Source organism: Hypanus sabinus, chromosome 2 (genome assembly GCF_030144855.1).
Source record: "Hypanus sabinus isolate sHypSab1 chromosome 2, sHypSab1.hap1, whole genome shotgun sequence".
NCBI lineage: Eukaryota > Metazoa > Chordata > Chondrichthyes > Myliobatiformes > Dasyatidae > Hypanus > Hypanus sabinus.
Window position 1 is genome coordinate 34,901,988 of NC_082707.1, and position 19,086 is coordinate 34,921,073.

The window sequence follows — 19,086 nt, forward strand, 5'->3', positions numbered from 1 at the left end:
TACTCCTCATGCTGTAGCATTCCTCATATTCTGAAATATCCTCAAATCTTTTGATTGTCATCAACCATTTTCCTCCAATCAGTCCACATTGGGTGTTTGTTCTTTGAACTACCTCTTAATAGTATTCCAAATACCTTGTATATTTTGTTTGTCATCTCCCATACCACTGTCAATTGTATCACTTAACTATCTGGGTTGCTGAGTAGATTAGATAGCAGTCAAAATGTGGTGGTCATCATTTGGGCGCAGTCTGTATGATTTTTGATATGTTGAAGCTCGGTCCAGGTCTTTAAGCTATCTTTTTTAGGAGTGGAACTTCCTTGAACCACTTAGCAATCTTTTCTGCTTCAGGTGGTTGATGGTAAGCTATCAATCTCCTTTCATAGATTCTATTTGTATGTGTAAGTCTTCACCCCCTTGGTCTTTATTGCAGCAATGAAGACATACCTGCCAATCCTATTGTTTCATCAGTGTCATCCTCATTTGAGTCGCTAGAGGCGGCTGTGGGGTCCCCATCATGTCCAGGCTGTACTACTTTGGAGTTTGGTTGATAAGTGCTGTCTCCAGAAAATATTTAATGGAGGGGTCGTTTCCTAAGAAGCAGTGTCACTGGCTGGACCACCCATTTGAAGTCCCTGGTACACTTTCTCATATTGTTTCATTCTGCCTTGAAGCTCTGTAAACTGCACTAGGATTTGATTACACGTATCGTGTTGATTTTTCACCCATTCAGTTAATGTGAAATTAGCTCTTCAGACTTTTTATTGTCTGAAGTAAACTGCTGTTTTTGCAGTTTATTGCACATTTCTGTTTCTCTAAGTGACCAGTTACTCAAATTTATTTCTCAAGTCGACCGCGTATTCGCTTAAACTGTTCTTCTCATTGATGGTATATTTTGTCCAGATTTTATTTTATTAAATACATCAAACTGAAGTGTTTTATTCAGGTAAAAGCTGAAACCCTCAGTTATCTCTTCATACTTAACTGTAGATTCTGTCCTGACAAAGGGTCTCGGCCTGAAACGTCAACAGTGCTTCTCCCTATAGATGCTGCCTGGCCTGCTGTGTTCCACCAGCATTTTTTGTGTGTTGTAGATTCTGTAGATGGTTTCATGACTTTGGTTATTGTCTTAATTTAATCTTGCATGACGCTTAATTCTTACATATTCTTTACTACTTTGACCAGAATCTGAAATATAAATAGATTGCAACCAATAAATTGCCCTGCAAACAAAGTATTAATAGATTAATAGAACAACAATGGCAGGTATTTCTGGGAATAATACAGAAGGTACAGGATCAGTTCATTCCAAAGAGGAAGAAAGATTCTAAGGGGAGTAGGGGGCGACTGTGGCTGACAAGGGAAGTCAAGGACCGTATAAAAATAAAAGAGGAGAAGTCTAACATAGCAAAGATGAGTGGGAAGCCAGAGGATTGGGAAGCTTTTAAAGAGCTACAGGAGATAACTGAAAAGGCAATATAGTGAGAAAAGATAAGGCACGAAGGTAAGCTAGCCAAAAATATTAAGGAGGATAATAAAAGCTTCTTTAGGTATATGAAGAGGAAAAAATTAGTTAAAACCAAAGTTGGGCCCTTGAAGACAGAAACGGTTGAATTTATTATGGGGAATAAGGAAATGGCAGACGAGTTGAACAGGTACTTTGGATCTGTCTAAGGAAGACACAGACAATCTCCCAGATGTAATAGTGGCCAGAGGACCTAGGGTAACAGGAAATGAAGGAAATTCACATTAAGCAAAAAATGGTGTTGGGTAGACTGAAGGCTGATAAATCCCCAGGGCCTGATGGTCTGCATCCCAGGGTACTTAAGGAGGTGGCTCTAGAAATCTTGGATGCATTGGTAATCATTTTCCAATGTTCTATAGATTCAGGATCAGTTCCTGAGGATGGGAGGGTAGCTAATGTTATCCCACTTTTTAAGAAAGGAGGGAGAGAGAAAACAGGGAATTATAGACCAGTTATCCTGACATCAGTGGTGGGGCAGATGCTGGAGTCAATTATAAAAGATGAAATAGCAGCACATTTGGATAGCAGTAACAGGATCGGTCCGAGTCAGCATGGATTTACGAAGGGAAAATCATGCTTGACTAATCTTCTGGAATTTTTTGAGGATGTAACTATGAAAATAGACAAGGGAGAGCCAGTGGATGTAGTGTACCTGGACTTTGATAGCCTTTGATAAAGTCCCACATAGGAGATTAGTGGGCAAAATTAGAGCACATGGTATTGGGGGGTAGGATACTGACATGGATAGAAAATTGGTTGGCAGACAGGAAACAAAGAGTAGGGATTAACGGGTCCCTCTCAGAATGACAGGCTGTGACTAGTGGGGTACTGCAAGGCTCGGTGCTATTTACAATATACATTAATGATTTAGGTGAAGGGATTAAAAGTAACGTTAGCGAATTTGCAGATGACACAAAGCTGGGTGGCAGTGTTAAATATGAGGAGGATGTTATGAGAATGTAGTGTGACTTGGACAGGTTGGGTGAAGATGCAGTTTAATGTGGATAAATGTGAGGTTATCCACTTTGGTGGCAAGAATAGAAAAGCAGACCAAAGTTGGATGGTGTCAAGTTAGGAAAAGGGGAAGTACAATGAGATCTAGGTGTACTTGTGCATTAGTCACTGAAAGTAAGTATGCAGGTACAGCAGGCAGTGAAGAAAGCTAATGGCATGTTGGCCTTCATAACAAGGGGAGTTGAGTATAGGAGCAAAGTGGTCCTTCTGCAGTTGTACAGGGCCCTGATCAGACCACACCTGGAGTATTGTGTGCAGTTTTGGCCTCCAGATTTGAGGAAGGACATTCTTGCTGTTGAGGGAGTGCAGCATAGGTTCATGAGGGTAATTCCTGGGATGGCAAGACTGTCATATGTTGAAAGATTGGAGTGACTGGGCTTGTATACACTGGGATTTAGAAGGATGAGAGGGGATCTGATTGAAACATATATGATTATTAAGGGATTGGACATGCTAGAGGTAGGAAACATGTTCCTGATGTTGGGGGAGTCCAGAACCAGAGGCCACAGTTTAAGAATAAGGGTTAGGCTATTTAGAACAGAGTTCAGGAAAAACTTTTTCACCCAGGGAATTGTGCATCTGTGGAATGGTCTGCCTCAGATGGCAGTGGAGGCCAATTCTCTGGATGCTTTCAAAAAAGAGTTTGATAGAGCTCTTAAAGATAGCAGAGTCAAGGGATATGGGGAGAAGGCAGGAACGGGGTACTGATTGTGGATGATCAGCCATGATCACAGTGAATGGCGGGGCTGGCTTAAAGGGCCGAATGGCCTACTGCTGCATCTATTGTCTATTGCAACCAATAAATGGCACAACTGAAGTTTCAAGAGATTGTCCCGCAACCAAAATTTCAATAGGTAGTCTTGCAGCCAAAATTTCAATAGATTGTTGTGCAACCAAAATATTTTCTGTACCCCACTGGCTTGTACGGCTCAGCACGATATTAATTTCTGTGCTGATCTTGACTTTCAGAGATCTGGTTTTTTTTCCCAAGATAGCCACTTATAGTAGTTTCCTCACTCCTAAATTCGAAGTATTGAAACAGAACTAGGTGATTCTCAGACAATTTGGAATTGGGGGAAGCCCTCACCTCTCTAAGTTTGCACAAAAAATTTACACTTTGTCTGGGATTCTTCTGAGTTTTTAAATGTTTGCAACCATCCTTGCCAACTGCGCCAAATTTTGATCCAAGGTTCTTTGGAAAGTCAAGAAAGAGACATAAAACGTGTTGCTTTACAATTGTTTTATTAAGTACGAATGGAACAAAGAGTATTGGAAATGTAGAGCTGTAAAAGTCTAGTCGCTAAGAGGAAATAACAGAAAAAGACAAAAAAGATGGCAGGGCAACATGTTCAGCCCTTCTACCATAGATAAGAAACATTCCATTCAAATGTTGTTGATAAGAGTTAACCAATCAGTTAGCCCCTATTCAGAAGGGAGCCACAGTAGTGTATCTGTTAGTGCGATACTCTTACATCTGGGTGTGTTCCAGAGTTCAATTCAGGCACCGTCCGTAAGGAGTCTGTATCTCCTCCCAATGGAATGCGTGGTTTCTCCAGTTTCCTCCCACAATCCAAAGATGTACCTGATAGGTTAATTGGTCAGTGTAAGTTGTCCCATGATTAGGTTAGGGTTAATCAGGTTTGTCAAGAGTTGCTAAGGTGTTGTGGCTTGAAGAGCTGCAAGAGCCTACCCTTGTATCACCAAATAAATAAATAAATAATACAGTACCAGAGAAGCTTCTGGAATCATGCTATAAATTGTAACCACTAGGCAGCATACACCCACATGTATGTAACACATGCAAAATGCTGGAGGAACTCAGCAGGCCAGGCTGCACCTATGGGGGAGAAAAGCACAGATGACATTTCGGGCCGATACCCTTCAGCAGGACTGGAGGGGAAGAAAAGCTGAGGAGTAGATTTAAAAGGTGGGGTTGGAGGGGAGAGAGAAATACAAGGTGATAGGTGAAACCTGAAGGGGAAGGCATGAAGTAAACCGCTGGAAAATTGCTTGGTGAACGAGATACATGGCTAGAGAAGGGGCAGTCTGATAGAAGTGGAGAGAAGGCCATGGAATAAAGAAGAGGGGAGGAGTACTAGAGTGAGATGATGGGCGGGCAGGGAGATAAAGGTGCGAGAGGGAAAAGAGAATAGGCAAAAATGAAGGGGGGGGGGGGTCATTACTGGAAGTTTGAGAAATCGACATTCATGCCAACAAGTTAAGAGGCTGCCCAGATGGTATACAAGATGTTGTTCCTCCATCTCAGCATAGCCTCATCACAGCAGTGGAGGAGGCCGTGGATAGACATATCTGAATGAAAATGGTAACTGGGATTAAAATGGGTGGCCGCTGGGAGATGCCGCTTTTTCTGGCGGACGGTAGGTGCTTAGTGAAATGGTCTCCCAGTCTACGTCAGGTCTCACCGATATACAAGAGGCCACACCAGGAGCACCGAACACAATATATGAACCCAACAGGTTCGCCGGTGAAGTGTTGCCTCACCAGGAAGGGCTGTTTGGGGCCCTGAAAGTTGGTGAGGGAGAAGAAGTAGGGGCAAGTGTAGCGTTTGTTCTGCTTGCAAAGATAAGTACCAGGAGGGAGATCAGTGGGGAGGGACGAATGGACAAGGAAGTCACATAGGGAGTGATCCTTGTGGAAAGATGTGCTTAGTGGTCTGGTAATGCCCCCCTTTCACCTTTCCCCATCCCCTTGTCTCCATCCCCTTTTCCCTCTCTCACCTTATCTCCTCGCCCGCTCATTGCCTTCCTCTGGAGCCCTTCCCCTCTTCTTTTTTCCATGGCCTTCTGTTCTCTTCTGTAAAGCTCCCCCTTTTCCAGCCCTGTATCTCTTCACCAAGCAACTCCCCAACTCTTAACTTCTTCCCTCCCCCTTCAGGTTTCACCCATCACCTTGTTTCTCTCTCCCTTCTCCCTTCATTTTAATCTGCTCTTCAGTTTTTTTTTCTCCAGTTGTGCGGAAGGTTCTTGGCCCAAAACATCGACTGTATTCTTTTCCACAGATGCTTCCTAGCCTGCTGAGTTCCTCCAGCATTTTGTGTGTGTTGCTTGCATTTCCAACATCTGCAGGTTTCCTCCTCTTTGTGATTGGACCTACATGTATGTGGGTGGTTGTATAAAATACTAACAGGCATAATTTGTTAAACTGCAGATAAAATAACAATTATGCAGTCTAATCCAACAGGAGGAAACCCACATGTTTACAGGGAGAACGTGCAAGCTCTGTAGAGATGACATTCAAGGTTGCAGTTGAATCCTAGTGTCGAGCTATGTGGCAGCGGTTTGAATTGCTGTTTGAGCTATGCTGTTATGTCCTCTTGATGGTCTTTGGCAGAAGACAAAACTGTAGCATGAGTTTTCTTTTGTTTAAATACACTGATTTTTGTCCTGAAATGTAATGCTTCAACTCCTTTTGTTTCAAGAATTAAACAAAAATATTTACAACACAAGTTTAAAAAAATTTAAAAATAACATGCTGTTCCTCTATCTGTAACTTGCAAGTGTGGAATATGCTTTTCTGGTTGTATTCAGAATTGACCTGGTTGCTGTCAAACAAGAGTGGTCCCTGCCGTTGAACTCTCCCAGCCTGAGCCAGATCTTATGTATCTGGTGTGTTATGCCAATCCTGTACTGACTTCAATTTGAATGTCTGAACGCCAACAGATTGGGAACATTGACACCACCAGTATCAAGTTTTGTTTAGTGTTTGGGTTCAAACCATTTAAGCAATTACCTTTTTAATTTGAATCACATCATGGTTAATGCAATGGTATTTGGACTCGTGCAGTAGAATGAGGTTTTCACTAATTAGAGGATATGTAACGATTAACATAATGACCACTGGTATTAAAAATAAAACAGCATTAAAGTCAATGCCAGATCTTGACCACTTAATGCTAGATAGGTGCAGTACCAAAGTATAGATTTCAGGTGAACAGGCTTTTCAGGCCACTGATTGTGTGCCAACCATCTTCTATCCATTTATGTTAATCTTGCATTAATTCTATTATTTTCACTTTCCACTGCCTTATTGGCTTTAGCTAGATTCTGCCTCTCGACTGCAGACCAGGGTAATTTAAGGTAGCAAGTTAACTTACAAATTATTGTAATGTTATCCTTTTCAGATGTTAAGACTAAGACAATAAAATACAGGAATACTATTCGGTCATTTGATCTATTTAGTGTGCTCCACCATTTGATCATGGCTGATTTATTATCCCTCTCCTTCCCATTCTCTTGCCTTCTTCCAGTAACCTCTGATGCCTTTACTAATCAAGATCTATCAACCTCTTTAAATGTACCCAATGACATGGCCTCCATAGCTGTCTGTGGCAATAAATTCCACAGATTTACCACCCTCTGTCTGAATAGATGCCAACTCACCTCATCTCTATGGTAAAGGGATGACCTTCTATTCTGAGGTAGTGCATTTTATTCCTTGACTATCCCACTATTGGAAACATCTGCTCTATCCAGGCCTCTCAGTATTCAATATGTTTCTATGACATCCCCCTCATTCTTCTAAGCTCCAGGACGTACAGGCCCAGCGCCATCAAATGCTCCTTATACATTAACCCTTTCATTTCTGGGATCATTCCGATGAACCTCCTCTGGATCATCTCCATTGCCAGCTCATCCTTTCTTAAATATGGAGCCCAAATCTGTTTAAAATACTGCAAGTGTGGTCTGACCAATGCCTTGTAAAGTTTCAATATTACATCCATTTCTTTGTGTGTGCCATACTCTGCCAGAGCCTCAGCGACCACCTTTTTTCCCAAATGGTTGTCTGTCTGTCTGGAGGAAAGATTTTGTGTGTGGTCCCCCACGTCCTTCTCACATCGCAGTTTTTATTTACGAGGCTGAGTTGCGAGCTCGGCACTCAACCTGGCACGGACGGAGAGGCCCAACTGGATTCGAACTCAGAAACCTTGACTCTGGAGTCCGGCGCTGATGTCACTGCACCACCATCCTTACATAGTCTCAAAAAGAACTAGGACTAGAACAAGCACTAGGACTCCCTGTGCACCTCCAACTTCTGAGCTCATTTTCTGTTTAGAAAATAGTCTATGCCTTTTCCTTGTAGCAAAATGCATGACCACACACTTCCCTACACTGTATTCTGCTAATCTGTCAAAGTCCTTCTTCAGGCTCCTTGTGTCCTTAACACTGCCTGTCCTCCATCTATCTTCGTATCGTCTGCAAACTTGGCTATAATCCCCTCAATTCCATCATCCAAATTATTAACATATAATGTGAAAAGAAGCACTCCCAACACTGACCCATGTGGAATACCACTGGTCACTGACAGCCAACCAGAACAGGCCATCTTTATTCCCACTCTTTGCTTTCTGCTAGGCAGCCAGTCTTCTATCCATGCTAGTATCTTTCCTGTAATACCATGGACTCTTATCTAAAGCAACCTCAGGTGTGGCATCTTGTCAAAGGCCTTCTGCAAATCCAAATAAACAACTTACACTGACTCTACTTTGTCTGGAATTTCCTCAAATAATTCTAACAGATTTGGCAGACAAAATTTCCCCTTAAAGAAACCATTCAGACTTCAAGTTCAGATTTATTGTTATCTGTCTCCGGACCATGGTCAAAGAGATTGTGGGATGTGTGGTAGGGATTCTCAACAATGCTTCAGGCCCTTTGTATTCAACACTCCCGGTAAATTTCACAAATGGGGAGAGCCCCTGTGATCCTCTCGGCAGTTTTTAACAGTCCTCTGTAAGATCTCATGGTCTGATGCCTTAACTCTTCCATACCACACAATGATGCAGCCAGGCAGGACACTCTCAATGGTGCTTCTGTAGAAAGTTGTTTGAATGGGGATGGTCAGCCTTGCACCCCCTTAATCTCCTCTGAATGTGTAGATGCTGCTGTGCCTTCTTGACCAGTGAGGTGTTGTTGAGTGTTCAGGTTAGATCATCTGTTATTTGCATACCAAGGAACTTTGTGCTCTTCGCTCTCTCCATACAGAGCCATTGAAGTCCAATGGAGAGTGGTCAATCTGTGCCTTCCTGATGTCCACAACCATCTCTTTTTCTTATCCATGTTGAGACTCAAGTTGCTGTTCTGTCACCATTTGATAAGCCTCTCCATCTCCTCTCTGTATGCCGATTCATCATTGTTGCTGATGAGGCCAACTACTGTTGTGCTAGCAGCGATCTTGATGATGCGATTTGAACTGGATCTGAGAATGGAGTTGTGAGTCAGCAGTCTGAAGAGCAGTGGGGGCACCAGTGCTCAGCATTATGGAGCTTGAGATGTTGTTGCCATCTCAGACTCACTGGGGTCTTTCTATCAAGATGTCCAAGGTCCAGTTACAGAGTTATTGAGTTGCAATGAGGACTGTTTACCCACCAGCCTCTTGAGAGATGATAGCTGAAGTCAATGAACAACTTCTTGGTGTATGAGACAATGTTTTCAAGGTAGGACAGGATGGAGTGGAGGGCTGAGGCAATAACATCAGTGGACTGGTTTGAGTGGTAGGTGAGCTGTAAAGGGTTTAATGTAGCTGGAAGGTGGGATTTTATGTGATCCAGTACCAGCTACACAGTGCTGTTCATGATTGTTAAGATCGGTGCTACTGTTTGGTAATCGTTTAGACCAGTTAATGTTGCTCCCCTGCTGGTACAATGTACTATTGCAAAGAGACCTCTTTTTAGCTAGGCTGCACAATACCTCAGCAGCTGACCAGGTATGTTGTCCAGCCCTGCAGATTTGTGGGTTTACCTTGGCTTGGATCCTCCTCACCTTGGCTGTGCTCGGACGGGGGAGAGAGGACTTCCCTTTGATGTCACATCATTCATTACATCAATAGTCTTTGCCCTATTTTCTCATGTCCCTTCAGATACCCTTAATAATGGACACTAGCATTTTGCCAACCACTGAAGCCAGGCTAACTGCCCTTTTGCTGCCTTCCCTCCTTTCTTAAAAAAAGTGGAATGACATTTGCAATTTTCCAGTCCTCTGGAACCATTCTAGGTTACAGCGATCCTTGAAAGATCATTACTAACAGTTCCACAATTTCTTCAGTGACTTCCTTCAGAACCCTGGGGTATAGTCCATCTGGTCCGAGTGTCTTAACCTGCAGACCTTTCAGCTTCCCAAGTACCTTGTCTTTAGTAATGGTGACGGCATTCACTCCAACCCCCGACTCGAATTTCTGGCATGCTGCTTAAGTCTTCCACAGTGAAGACTGAAACATAATACTTATTCAGTTCATCTGCTATTCTTTGTTCCCCCATCACTATCTCTCCAGTGTCATTTTCCAGCAGTTCAATGTTTATTCTTGCCTTTCTTATACAAAGATAGGTAGTGCTGAAGAAACAATGCGATTGCAGCAGGACTTAGACAAATTGGAAGAATGGGCAAAAAAGTGACAGGTGGAATACAATGTTGGGAAATGTACATGATGCATTTTGGTAAAAGGAACAATAGTGCGGACTATTATCTAAATGGGGAGAAGGTTCAAACATCAGAGGTATAGAGAGACTTCGGGGTCCTCGTGCAAGACCCAGAAAGTTAATTCACAGGTTGAGTCTCTGGCTAAGAACGAAAATGCAATATTGGCATTTATTTCAAGGAGAGTAAAATATAAAAGGAAGGAGATAATGCCAAGGCTTTGTAAGACACTCATCAGGCCACACTTGGAGTATTGTCAACTGTTTTAGGCTCCGTATCTCAGAAAGGATGTATTGTCATTGGAGAGAGTTCAGAGGAAGTTCACGAGGATGATTCTGGGAATGAAGGGGTTAACATATAAGGATCCTGCACTGACATAATTGTCCTAATCTATCTACATATTGAAATCCCCCATGACTATTTTAACATTGCCCTTTTACATGCCTTTTCTATCTCCTGTTATAATTTGTATCCAATGTCTTGGCGACTGTTTGGAAGCCTGTATATAACTCCCAACAGGGTCTTTTTTATCCTTGCAGATATGTAACTAATTAGGCAGCTTCTTCCAGTCCTACGTCCCCTCTTTTTCTAAGGATTTGCTTTCTTTTTTTTACTAAAATAGCCACCCCACACCCTATGCCCACCTGGATATCCTTTTGATACGATATGTATCCTTGGATGTTAAGCTCCTAATTCTGATCTTTCAACCACATCTCTGTGATGCCCATAAAGTCAAAAATGCCAATTTCTAAATGTGTTTCAAATCATCTACCTTCTTATATATGCTGCATGTATTTAAATATAACGCTTCCAGTCCTGCACCATCCACTCTTTTCAATTCTTCAGGACCCTGGTCAAGTCAAGTCATTTTGTCATTTTGACCATAACTTGCTGGTACAGTACACAGTAAAAATGAGACAATGTTTTTCAGGACCATGGTGTTACATGACACAGTACAAAAGCTAGACTGAACTACGTCAGAAAACAACAAAGAGAAAGCTATACTAGACTACAGACCTACACAGGACTGCATAAAGTGCACAAAAACAGTGCAGGCATTACAATAAATAATAAACAGGACAATAGGGCAACGTGTCAGTCCAGGCTCTGGGTATTGAGGAGTCTGATAGCTTGGGGGAAGAAACTGTTACATAGCCTGGTTGTGAGAGCCCGAATGCTTCGGAGCCTTTTCCTAGACGGCAGGAGGGAGAAGAGATTGTATGAGGGGTACATGGGGTCCTTCATAATGCTGTTTCCTTTGCGGATGCAGTGTGTAGTGTAAATGTCCGTGATGGCAGGAAGAGAGACCCCGAATATCTTCTCAGCTGACCTCACTATATGCTGCAGGGTCTTGTGATCTGAGATGGTGTAATTTCCGAACCAGGCAGTGATGCAGCTGCTTAGGATGCTCTCAATACAACCCCTGTAGAATGTGATGAGGATGGGGGGTGGGAGATGGACTTTCTTCAGCCTTCGCAGAAAGTAGAGACGATGCTGGGCTTTCTTTGCTATGGAGCTGGTGTTGAGGGACCAGGTGAGATTCTCTGCCAGGTGAAGGCCAAGAAACTTGGTGCTCTTAATAATCTCTAGTGAGGAGCTGTCGATGTTCAGTGGGGAGTGGTCGCTCCATGCCCTCCTGAAGTCAACAACCATCTCTTTTGTTTTTTTCACATTAAGAGACGGGTTGTTGGTTCTGAACCAGTCCGTTAGCCACTGCACCTCCTCTCTGTAATCTAAATCGTCGTTCTTGCTGATGAGACCCACCACAGTCGTGTCATCAGCGAACCTGATGATGTGGTTTGAGCTGCGTGTTGAAGCATAGTCATGGGTCAGCAGAGTGAACAGCAGTGGACTGAGCACACAGCCCTGGGGAGCCCCTGTGCTCAGTGTGATGGTATTGGAGATGCCGCTCCCGATCCGGACCGACTGAGTGAGGTCTCCCAGTCAGGAAGTCTAGGATCCAGTTGCAGAGGGAGGTGTTCATGCCCAGTAGGCTCAGCTTTTCAATCAGTTTCTGAGGGATGATTGTGTTGAATGCTGAACTGAAGTCTATGAACAGCATCCGAGCGTATGTGTCTTTTTTTGTCCAGATGGGTTAGGGCCAGGTGGAGGGTGGTGGCAATGGCGTCATCTGTTGAACGATTGGGACGGTACGCAAACTGCAGGGCATCCAGTGAGGGGGGCAGCAGGGTCTTGATATGCCTTATGACGAGCCTCTCGAAACACTTCATAATGATGGATGTAAGTGCAACGAGATGGTAGTCATTTAGGCAGGACACTGAAGACTTCTTCGACACGGGGACGATGGTGGCGGCCTTGAAGCACGTTGGAACGGTGGCGCTGCTCAGGGAGATGTTGAAGATGTCAGTGAGAACATCTGCTAGCTGGTCTGTACACCCTCTGAGCACTCTACCAGGGATGTTGTCTGGTCCAGCAGCCTTCCATGGGTTGACCCTGCACAGGGTTCTTCTCACATCGGCCATGGTGAGACACAGCACTTGGTCATTTGTAGGAGGGGTGGACTTCCTCGCCGCCACATCATTTTCAGCCTCAAACTGGGTGTAGAAGTTATTCAGCGCATCTGGGAGGGAGGCATCACCTGCACAGTCAGGTGATGTTGTCCTGTAATTGGTGATGTCCTGGATGCCCTTCCACATGCGCTGCGTGTTGCCGCTGTCCTGGATGTAACTGTGGATTCGCTGGGCATGTGCATGCTTTGCCCCTCTGATGGCTCGGGACAGCTTGGCCCTTGCTGTTAGAGCTGCCTGGTTGCCTGCTCTGAAGGTGGAGTCGTGGGTCCTCAGCAGCGCACGCACCTCTGCGGTCATCCATGGCTTTTGGTTAGCGATTATAATGATGGTCTTGGACAGAGTAACATCTTCAATGCACTTGCTGACGTAGCTGGTCACCGATGCTGTGTACTCCTCTAAGTTGGTAGAGTCACCATTGGTTGCAGCCTCCCTGAACATTGCCAGTCAGTGTGTGCTCAAAGCAGTCTTGAAGAGCAGAGATGGCTCCTGCTGGCCAGGTTTTCACCTGCTTCTGAACTGGTCTGGAGCGCCCTATGAATGGTCCGTGTGCTGGGATTAGCATAACAGATGTGGTCTGAGTAACCGAGGTGGGGGCAGTGCTCTGCCCGGTATGCGTTGGGGATGTTTGTGTAAACAAGGTCCAATGTGTTCTCCTATCTTGTTGCAAAGTCCACATACTGATAGAATTTGGGGAGCACTGACTTAAGGTTTGTGTGGTTAAAATCACCAGCGACAATAAACAGTCCAATCAGGGTGTGCGTTTTGCAGTCTCATCATGGTCCAGGTGGTACAGCTCCCTCTTCCCCTATTACCAGTGCCAACATCCCACAAATTCAAACCCATTTCACCCACACCCATCTTTGAGCCATGTATTTGGCCTTCTGATCTTATTAACCCTGTGCTAATTTACAGATGATTCTGGCAACAGTCCAGTGATTGTTAACTTACAGGTCCTATGTTTTAATTTAGTCCCCTGCCACTCAAATTCCCTTGATAGAACCTCCTTGTCTTTGTGTCGTTGATACCACATGGACTATGACAACTGGCTGTCTCCCCTACTACTTAGATAGTGGATAAGCTTTTTCCATTGAGAGTAGGGGAGACTCAAACAAGAGGACATGAGTTGAGACTTGGGGGCAAAAGTTTAAGGGTAACATGAGAGGGAATTTCTTTACTCTAGAGAGTGGTAGCTGTGTGGAATGAGCTTCCAGTAGAAGTGGTAGAGGCAGGTTTGGTATTGTCATTTAAAGCAAAATTGGATAGGTATATGGGCAGGAAAGGAATGGAGGGTTATGGGCTGAGTGTGGGTCAGTGGGATTAGGTGAGAGAAAGCGTTCGGCACAGACTAGAAGGGCAGAGATGGCCTGTTTCTGTGCTGTAATTGTTACATGGTTACTCCAAATTTCTCAAAGGTCAGCTGAGATGTCCCAAACTCGGGCACCGGGTAGACAACACGGCCTTTGGGTTTTACAGTCTTTGCAACAGATGATTGTTTCTATTTCAATTACAACTACATTTTTTTTCTCTCTCTCCCTCTTCGTGAATGTCTCCCTGAGCCGTGCTACCACGGGTTGGTTTCTCATCCTGATAAGTAGCTACAATCTCAGACCTGTTGCGCAAGCTCAAGGGTTGAGGCTCTTCCAGCATGACCTCTTCAATTCCCCCCCCCCCCATCTGTCCCACTCGCGGTCACAGTCTCTTGTCCCTGGCCACGGACTGAATTTGAAATAGTTAATAGTGCCCAGGGTAACTCTTTTCCCCACACCCTCCCTGATGCATCACAGTGTTTGAAACTCAGATTCCAGGCCATCCCCTTTGAAACTGAGTTCCTTGGGCAACTAGCTCTTACTGTGGATGTAGTCACCAGGAACCACAATGGGCTCCAACTCCCACATGATGCAGCAACAGCACACCACTTGATGCTGCATCCTTATTTAATTTGTAGCAGTTTGGTATATTTCTAGTTATCTACTATATAAAACAAACTCTTACCTGTTCTTACCTGCTCACCTGTGTGAGTCGCCTTACTGAAGCCACTGGAGCTTCATTCTTAGGATTCTAGACTTCCCTCCTGAACAGCTGGAAAACAATCTCTTGGTTTTTGAAGTAATAGTCAATTATGAATGACTGTGTTAAGGCCATTGATTCCTTGAGGTATGTTTTCGGTTGGCTAAACTACCTTTTGCCTGAACAATATCATGTGAAAAATGGGGATGTGGGATTGATGTGAAAGCCAGAATATTCCTGGATGGGTCAAGTATATTCTGAGTCATGAGGAAATGGGGATAATGCATAATCCATAAATTGCAAAAACTATGCAATTTATTTAATGGTGGTTATGGCTTTTCAAGCCATTATTTCTGTCGCAGTCTTGCACGTGCTTTGTTTCCCATTGTATTGTGAGGATGTGTAGAAATAGGTTGGTGGATTTGCTGGTTGTGGTGTTGGGAGCTGAATGGTTTGGCATTCGAATCGGTGGCAGCCTCCTGATTGTCATTCAAAATGCAGCTGAAATTCTTCACTGCTCCTGGATAGCTGAATGGGGAAGGTATCCGAATAAGACCCTGGTAAGAAAGAGAGAAGGTGGTTGAGGAGTGGCAGCAGGGAGCTGAAATAAAAGCAGAAAATACTGGGAACATTCAGCAGATTGGACAGTATGGAAATAAGTTAAGGTTGTAGTTTGGAGATCTTCAACAGGACTGTTTCATTTACTGAGAATAACAGCACACACACAATTCTTCAATCTGAGGAAGAACAAGATGTGGAAAAATCTATGCTAATTTATAGTAGCTGAACTTCACTGTTTCCCTTTTCATCCCAAAATTGTTGACAACCATGTTGAAAATGATCCATAATTTTCAAAAAACTAGCAGACTAGCAGAATTCTATAAACATATTATGGCACTACAGTTTTAATAATTTTCTCAAAAGCATTAAAGGATGTGTAGCATGTTTTTATTGGCCATTTGTAGTTTTAAAATAATAGTTTGTAGTATATTTCATGACCTCAGGATATCCTAAAGTGCTTTCTTGGAATGCTAGCTCTAGTTAGAGTATGCATGTTCCAATACTTTGGCAAAGTTCTTAATTCAGAAGATAAAACCCCTAAAGATAGCAATATTGGAACGAAAAAAAATGTTATTTCCATTCTGAATGTAGCAGTTTCCTAAAGTTCCTAAAAAAAAATTTACTTGGAAATGATTTTATTTTTAATATTTCATTGTTCCAGTCTGTGCTGTGTTCTGTATCTCACAGTTCTAGCATTGTTTTCTTACCCCATCAACAGTCCCCATTCATCCCACTCAGCTGCTATTTAAAATAAAAATTAGCTTCATTTATGCCGCCAGCCACATTTATCACTTGGGCAGTTTTGATTTCCACCGATCAAAGGCTTCCCTCTTGTCCTTTTCACCCTTGCCCCACTGAAACTTAAAATCTGCTTGTTTTCTCCCATTTCCAGAAACCAGAAACATCAACTCTGTTTCTCTCTAGTTACTGTAGATAGCACCTGACCATCCGAGCATCTCCAGCAATTGGAATTGGTTTATTATTGTCACATGTGCCAAGATATAATGAAGAACTTTATTTGGTATGCAATCCATATGGATCATTTTGTTACTGCAGGCCCGGTTTGGTAGTACAGGCAGTCCCTGGGTTACGAACGAGATCCGTTCCTAGGTCTGTCTTTAAGTCAGGTTTGAATGTAAGTTCGAACAGGTTAGCCTATCCTTCGATGCCTTATGCACTGGTGCACTTTTTTCCTCTTTCGAAATGTTGGTCCTTTCAGGCATAAGCCAGACTCATCTACATTAAGTATTTGGTCTGGCAAATAACCTCCCTCCTCAATAATTTCTTTCAACATTTAAGGAAAATCACTTGCAGCACTTACATCGGTTCTCGCTGCTTCACCTTGCACTTTAATATTATGTAAATTTGCCCTCACTTTGAAATGATAGAACCAACCCCTACTGACAACAAATTCTTCATCGCAGTGAAATAAACATGAGATGGGAATTAACGATCCGTAATTTTAACTCGTTAACTGCGTCCATTAACGGAACAGAAACACTGTGGATTCAGCAGCAGCCGCGGGTGGTGGGTCCTGAGATTCCCCGGGGTCCTAAAGTCCACCCACATTGAACAGGTTAAGAGGGACACACTGAACATAGTGTTAACGGCAACATGATCCGACTTAAAATGGCAGATGGCGTTCTCCTTCCTCGAGCCGATGAATTTTTAATATAATAGGCATTATGGCAGGCCGTTCATAAGTACGAGTTAAGTCAGATGTTCGTAACTCAGGGACTGCCTGTACGAGATAGAACTATTAACAGAATCAAAAGTAAAATGCTACAGTTACAGAGAACATGCAGTGCAGGCAGCCAATAAAGTGTAAAGCCATAATGGGGGAGATTGTATGGTCAAGATTTCATCTTATTACACAGGGCAGAGGTTCCCAACCTGAGGTTAACTGACCCCTTCTCAAAAGTATTGAGAAGATGAGATGAAGAGTCCTTGAAAGTGAGTCCATAAGTTGTGGGAACATTTCAATGATGGGGCAAGTGAAATTGAGTGAAGTTATCCCCTTTGATTCATGAGCCTGATGGCTGAGGGGTAATAACTGCTCCTGAACCTGGTGGTGTGAGTCCTGAGGCTCCTGTTCCTTCTTCCTGATGGCAGCAGTGAGAAGAAAGTATGACCTGGGTGGTGGGGGTCCCTGATGATGGATGCAGCTTTCCTGAGACAATGCTTCCTATAGATATGAACAATGGCATTAGTGCCCCAAATAAACAAAGGGAATTTGTTTATTTTCTCAATTGTTTTCTATTCTTTAAAAATTGTCCTAAATAAGTAGCTCCCCTGATGAACTGATGGCCCAATAAACCAATCCACTGTACATGTTTCTTATTGTAATTACAGTTTTTATTATGTATTGCACTCTACTGCTGTCACAAAACAACAATTTTCATGACATGCCAGTGATAATAATTCTGATTCATTATACAAAGAACATAATCTGACTGTAACTGCTGTTAATTAATTTTGTCTTGCCCTATTAATGACGTACCTATCCCTGCCCACCTTTGCTGCCAGTGAAATCTGACTTGATTGCTTTCTGCCAGTTCAGAGAAAAAGGGGTTTAGGACTAGAAATGTTACCTGTTTCTCATTCCACAGATGCTCTCTGACTTTAACGGACTTCTTGAGCAATTTTTTTTTGTTTGTATTTCAGATAACTGGCATATGCATTTTTTAAAATATGCATCAATTAGGGGAAGTTGTCTATAATAGGTAGAGGAATTTACTTGGAACTTTTTGAAGAAAATTGGAGATCTGGCATCTGCTATGTAAAGGCCTGGTGGAAGCAGAAATGCTCATCATGCATACACATCATCTAAATGGGAGTAATCTTTTATAGGCCAGTATAGTTACAGTACATTAGTCAGGATGACATGCCCCTGTGTAATAAATTGCTGTAATAGAAAAAAGGTGCTGGAGGAACTCTGGGTTTGGCAGCATCTATGGGTAGGAATAATGAGGAGTCGATGGTTTGGGCAGAGACCCTTCACCAGTACTGGGAGGGAAGGGGTAAGTAACCAGAACAAGAAGGCTGCAGAGTGAAAGAGTAGTCAATGCTGAATAATGGACGATGGGAGCAGAGTATGAACCTGGAGCTCTGACAAAAGGAAACAAACCCGAAGCATAGACTGTTTCTGTCCTCAGATGCCACCTTATTTGCAAAGTTTTTCTGTGCTTCCAGCACTTGCAGTTTTTATTTTGGTTTTCAGCACAGAATACCTTTTGAGACAAGGTAGTTCCTATCAATATTCTTTAAACTTTGGAGGATAAAACCCAGCCTGCCAATCCTTTTTGTCATGCTATTGTGCGGGATAGCTCTCTAGATGCACGAAGTACCCTATTACATAAATTGCACAATATTGCACAAATTTACTATTAATAGAACAAATATAACCATGCTTTGATGTGTACATTGGCAAAGTAGTGTGCAGGTTGAGAATTTTGTAATTTCAATTAGATCTAAATTGTGTGTCTGTGATAGGTCATTGGAGTGCAAGTACAGTTTAATAGTATCATTTTGAGACTAGACTGCAGAATTTAACCAGATTGCATTTTTTGCTGAGAAGATACAACTCGGTCATTTTCCACGTTGTTGGGTAGATGCCAATCTTACAACGGCAGTGGAAAAGTTTAACTGGAAGTGTAATTGAATCTTTTGCCCGGAACTTTTGGTATTTTAGCTGGGAATGTTGTTGACCTCACCTGTGTGCTTGATATTAAATGAAGGCCTTCTCATATTATATTAGGAGCAACTTGGAAGATGATCAAGTATTCACTTGGCTGACCTTCTAAATGGATGCAAAATGGTTCCTGTGTTGGGCCTGGAGTTTGATTGTTTACTGTTCAATTGTCTACTTTCATTCTGGGCGAGCTGTGCACCAGGGAAGTAGAATTAGATTATAAACTCTATATGGTGGTCTTTGCTTTGCTCTGTCCTTGTATATTCTTTCTATTATTGACCATGCATGTCAACCTGGACAGTTTCATCGGGTTGGTATCATTTACTTGGG

At 43.0% G+C, this 19,086-nt stretch overlaps 1 protein-coding gene across 10 annotated transcripts in view; it reads left to right on the forward strand.

The window, feature by feature from the left end:
* dlg1b (discs large MAGUK scaffold protein 1b) overlaps positions 1-19,086 on the forward strand; it is a 479,606-nt gene that overhangs the window by 98,332 nt on the left and 362,188 nt on the right. The window lies entirely within an intron of this gene.